Source organism: Elephantulus edwardii, unplaced genomic scaffold (assembly GCF_000299155.1).
Source record: "Elephantulus edwardii isolate Elephantulus edwardi_28Jun2011 unplaced genomic scaffold, EleEdw1.0 scaffold00218, whole genome shotgun sequence".
NCBI lineage: Eukaryota > Metazoa > Chordata > Mammalia > Macroscelidea > Macroscelididae > Elephantulus > Elephantulus edwardii.
Genome location: NW_006399968.1, coordinates 1099852 through 1105556, shown reverse-complemented (window position 1 = coordinate 1105556; position 5705 = coordinate 1099852). Strand labels below are relative to the sequence as shown.

The following is a 5705-nucleotide window of genomic DNA, read 5'->3' as shown; positions in this document are numbered from 1 at the left end:
TGAAACGGGAACAAGTAACGATCTTTTCCAGTCAGTTGGCCAGCTGGCTGTCCTCCAGATTTTCTGGCACAACTTAGTGAGCACATCCAGGGCAGCGTCTGTTTGTTGAAATAAATCAATTGGTATGCTGTCAACTCCTGGAGCCTTGTTTTTTGCCAATTCCTTCAGAGCAACTTGAACATTCTCCTTCATCACCGTAGGCTCTTGCTCATATTTTATTTCATTAAATTCTTCTGTGTCACCCAATTCCTTCTGATAGAGTGACTCTGTGTACACCTTCCATCTTCTCTTGATACTTCATGGATCGTTTAGCTTTCTACCCAGACTATCCTTAAGTTTTGCCACCCATAGCTTGAATTTGTTTTTCAACTCTTTCAGCTTAAGAAATGCTGAGCGAGTTCAGCCCTTTTGATTTTCTGACTGCAGCTCTCTGCACATTTCATTATAGTATCTTGTTTTGTTGTCCTGAGCTGCCTTTTGAAATTTTCTGTTCAGCTCTTTGATGTCTTGGTTTCTTCCTTTAGCTTTGGCTTCTTGGCTCTCTAATGCAACACCCAGAGTCTCATCTGACATCCATCTTGGTCTTTCCTTCTTCTTCTTCTTCAGACTTTGTAATGATCTTTTGCATTCTTCATGGACGATTTTCTTGATATCCTCCCAGAGCTCATTTGGTCTACACTCATTGGTGCTCAAGACCTCAAACCTGTTCCTGAGATGGTTTTGAAATTTGAGTGGTACAGGCTTAAGGTCAAATCGTGGTTCCCGTGGACTTGATTTAATTTTCTTCAACTTCAGCTTGAACTTGCATATGAGTAGTTGGTGGTCTTTCCCACAATCAGCACCCAGCCTAGTTTTCACTGCTGATATTGAGCTTCTTCAGTGATTCTTTACACAAATGTAATCTATTTGATTCCTACACATACCATCAGGTGAGATCCATGTGCATATTCTACGTTTATGTTTCTTATAAAAGGTATTTACAATGAATAAATCATTGAATGTGCAGAACTCTATCATTTCTATCTCCAGCCTCATTTCTCTCACCGAGCCCGTGTTTTCCAGCTACTGATCCTTCTTCCCTGTTCCCAACTTTTGCGTTCCAGTCGCCATTATTAATGCATCTTGATTCCATGTTTAATCAATTTCTGACTAAAAAAGTTGGTAGAAATCTTCTATTTCCTCCTCTTTGGCTCTAGTTGTTGGTGCATATATTTGAATCATAGTGGTATTCACTGGACTTCCTTGTATGTGTATGGATATTATCCTGTCGCTCACCACATTGTATTTCAGGATAGATGTAGAAATGACTTGTTTAATTATGAAACCAACCCAATTTTTTCTCACCTTTTCATTTCCGGCATAGTAAATCATAATATGATCATCTGATTCAAAATGTCCCATGCCAAGCCATCTCATTTCGTCAGTACCTAGAATGTCAATATTTATGCATTCCATTTCTTTCTTAACAATTTCCAATTTTCCTACATTCATGCTTCTCACATTCCACGTTCCAATCACTAGTGTCTCCTTACAGCTGTTCCTTTTTCTCTGTGTTTCCATTTCTAAGATCTCCGTTTCAACTGTCATGTCTGTTAGTCCAAATGATAGTCTAAGTGTGCTCTATTGTACATAGGGTTTTCTTTTCTTTTTTAAACAGAAACCTGTAAAATCTTTACTATAGACATAAAAAATAAGATTTGTAAACCTTCATTGAAATAAAAAACAAAACAAAAAAAAACAACAACAAACAAAAAACCAACCCAACAAACAAATCTATTACGATCTACAAGTCAATTGGTATGCCTTTAATTCCCAGGGTCTTATTTTTTGCTAATTCCTTCAGAGCAGCTTGAACTTCTTCCTTCATCACCACAGACTCTTGCTAATAAGTTGTTTGATGATGTTCTTCTGTCACCCAATTCTTTTTGGTACAGTGACTCTGTATACTCCTTTTTCTTTTAATGCTTTCTCAATCATTTAATATTTTGCCAAAATAATCCTTAAGTATTGTTAACTCAAGGCTTGAATTTGTTTTTACTATGTCAGGATATTCACTTAGCAGTGGTAGGGAATGTATCGAGCACAGTTAACCCCAATAGGAAGGTTAGCAAGTTAATACACTCTCTCTTGTTGAGGCCTATTCAAAATCATGAGTCCAGCTTAAAGTTACTGCTGTACATTTAAAAAGTCTGGTCCGGCTGTGTTTTCTCTGATTCCTCCTGTACATTTACAGTATTGGCAACATCATCATGTAGATTTTCTAGACTGTCTTCATGTAATCATTTGATACCCCTTCTTTTTGATCTTCACTTGTATTAACCTCACCAATTGGGTGTGTCCTGGGTGTGTCCACTAGCAAGTCATTTCCTTGGGACTGACTGTTATTCAGAAGCTTTGCCTGCCTTCTTTCCAAGGCCAGTTGTTTATTTCTCTCAATTCTCTGTTGCTGCTCTTCTGCTAGGCTTCTACTTGACTCAGGAGCAAACCTTTCAGTTGCAGATGAGCTTGTCAAAAATGGATCTAATTCAGTAGCAGTTATATTATGGTCATTATTTTATTGTTGACAAAATCTTCATGTACAATAGGGAGGTCAAGTCGAATTCGTTTTAAACAGGTCTGAACTTCTTTTTATTTCCCATGTATTCAACTCTATCAACAAAATCCTCAAATTGCAGTTTAGGGAATAGCCTATGTGCCCAGTGCTCCATGTGTCTGATTAGCTTCTTCAAGTCTTCAGCTTCATATGCCTTAAGGTTGGAAGCCCTCTCTCTGTGAGCATCCAGCTTGGGTAAGTTCCTTTTAACTGTTCTCTTTGGAGGCACAGGAACAGGTATTCTTCTCTCTGACTCTTCATCAAGTTCAGCTTCTTCACCATCTCCTCTCTCTGGAGAACCTGGAGGTGGGAAAGGAAGGAAGGTTTCATCTTCCACATGCTCATAATCTGGGAGTTCAAGTACATCATTCTCTTAAGGTTCCAGCATGCTTTCCTCTCACACAAACTTCAGGGATTTCCGGCAGGCGCCGGGCTCTCGCGGGAGCCGCACCTCTCGCGAGACCCTAGCGCTTCTCGTCGCGAGGATTCTCTGTACATAGGGTGTTCAAAGGCCTTTAATTTCAGAAGTGGATGGCCAATCCTTCTTCCTAGACTGTCTCAATTTTTTAAATATATATAATCGTATCTGAGAGACAAGCATTCTACAGAAAAGAGCAGATGAAAGACATTTACCAGTTAGAAAAAGACCAATATTCAATGTTGCTGCCCACCCGGCTACATGTTTGGTTGTGTTTTGTTTTGTTTTGTGTGGGGTTTTTTTATCCACCCTTTCCCTACTCCACCACCACGCCTTCCTACTTTTGCCTACAACATTTAGCACCCATCTCCCATTGACCAGCCCCGATGTGATGGCGTAAGTCTCAAGCCATAAGGATTTCTTTGATTCTGACCATATCATGCTGCTGTCTGCCTCTTATCATGCAGTCAGTATGACTTCAATTTAAAGTTGTTAAGTACAATTCTAATGTAGAACTTCTTTTCCTGGAAGGTCCTGAGAAAAAAATCCTTTCTCCTAAACTTCCACTCCAAGATTTGATAATTGGAATGCAAAAGTTGGGAACAGGGACGAAAGATCAGTAGTTGGAAAGTATGGACTTGGTGACAGAAATGAGGCTGGAGACAGAATGATGACTTCTGTACAATAAATGAACCTATTCATTGCAAATACTTTTTATAAGAAACAGAAACAGCCACTATACATATCAACTGTGAAAATTAGGCCAGGTGCTGATTGTGGAAGAGACCATCAACCACTCATATGCAAGTTCAAACTGAAGCTAAAGAAAATCCAATCCAACCCACAGTAACCAAAGTTTAACCTAGAATCTATCCCATCAGAATTTAAAGACCATCTCGAGAACAATTATGAAGCCTTGAACACTAATGAGTGAAGACCAGATGTAGGAGCATAAAAAGAATATAATTCATGAAGAATGTAAAAAATTACTGCAATGACAAAAGAAAAAAAAGAAGACCAAGCGGGATGTCAGAAGTGACTCTGAATATTTCACAATACTGAGAAGCCAAAGCAAAGGGAACAGATCAAGAAATTAAGGAGCTGAAAAGAAGATTTTTGAAAGGCATCACAGGAAGACAAAGAAAAGTATTATACTGAAATGTGTAAAGAGCTGGAGTCTGAAAATCAAAAGGGATGAACTTGCTTGGCATTTCTTAACGTGAAAGAACTGAAGAACAAATTCAAGCCTCCAGTTGCAATACATAAGATGCTGAAGGCAGAATGTTGGATGACCCAGGAAGCATTAACAGAAGAGGGAAGGAGTACAGAGGCACTATATCAAAAAGGATTGGCTGACACACAAGAATTAAATGAAACAACATATGATCAAGAAGCCTATGATGATGAAGGTCGAGCTTCTTTGAGGAATTGGCAAAAACCAAGGCCCCAGGGATTAATGGAATACCAACTGACATATTTCAGCAAACAAATGCTGCCCTTGACACACTCACCTGGTTATGCCAAGAAGTCTCGAGCACAACTTCCTGGCCAACTGACTGGAAGAGATCTGTGTTTATTCCCATTTTAAAAAAAAAGTGACCTAACAAGTGGCAATTATCGAATGATATCACTAATATCAAAGGCAAGCAAGATCCTCCTAAAGATTAACCAGAAACAACTGGTACAGTAAATCATCAGAAAACTGCCAGATAGGCAGACTGGATTTAGAAGAGGTTGTGACAGTAGGGACATCATAGCCAATGTCAGATGGATCTTGGTTGAAAATAAACAGTACCAGAGGAATGTCTTTCTGTGCTTCGTTGATTATGCAAAGGCATTTGACTGTGTGGATCACAACAAATTGTGCCTAATGTTGAGAAGAATAGGAAATTGTGCTCATGTAAAACCTATACTTGGACCAGGAGGCAGTAGTTAGAACAGAGCAAGGAGATAGAACATGGTGCAGGATCAGGAGAGGTGTGCATCAAAGATGCATCTTATCTCCATAACTTATCAATCTGTATGCAGAACAGATAATTTGGGAGGCTGGACTCTATGAAGAGGAAAGTGGCAAAAGGATTAGAGGAAGACTCATCAATGACCTATCTTATGAAGATGACACCTTGCTTGCTGAAACGGAAGAGGACACAAGTCATTTGCTACAGAAGGTCAAGGACTGTAGTCTTCAATATGGATTAAAACTCAACATCAAGAAAACAAAGTTCTCCTCAGCAGTTTCGTGATGGATGGATAAGAAGAAATCAAGGTTGTTGATAACTTCGGCTTGCTTACTTCCACAATCAATACTTTTGGCACCAGCAATCTGGAAAGTAAAAGACTAATTACACTGGGAAAGTTTGCTATCAGGCACCTGTCTAGAGTACTGAAGAACAATGATGTCAGTCTAGAGACTAAGGCATGACTGATCAAGGCTATGGCCTTCACAATTATTTGCTATGCAGCGGAGAGCTGGATAATGATTAAAGATGATATAAGAAGGATCAGATGTGGCTGGGGCTTCGCTGGCCTCACTATGTCTGTCATTTTCAACTTTCAGAGCCTTTTGACTGTAATCTTGCTGCTTATATGTTGTTGTTATGTGCCGTCAAGTTGCTTGCAACTCATAGCGACCCTATGTACAACAGCCCTAAACTCTGCTCTGTCCTGTGCCAATCGCACTGTCTCTGACACTCC

At 39.5% G+C, this 5705-nt stretch overlaps 1 pseudogene; it reads right to left on the bottom strand.

Annotated features, from left to right (window-relative positions):
- Positions 1-2180: 2180 nt before the first annotated feature.
- The window catches only part of LOC102853675, a 36320-nt pseudogene continuing 32795 nt past the window's right edge, over positions 2181-5705 (bottom strand).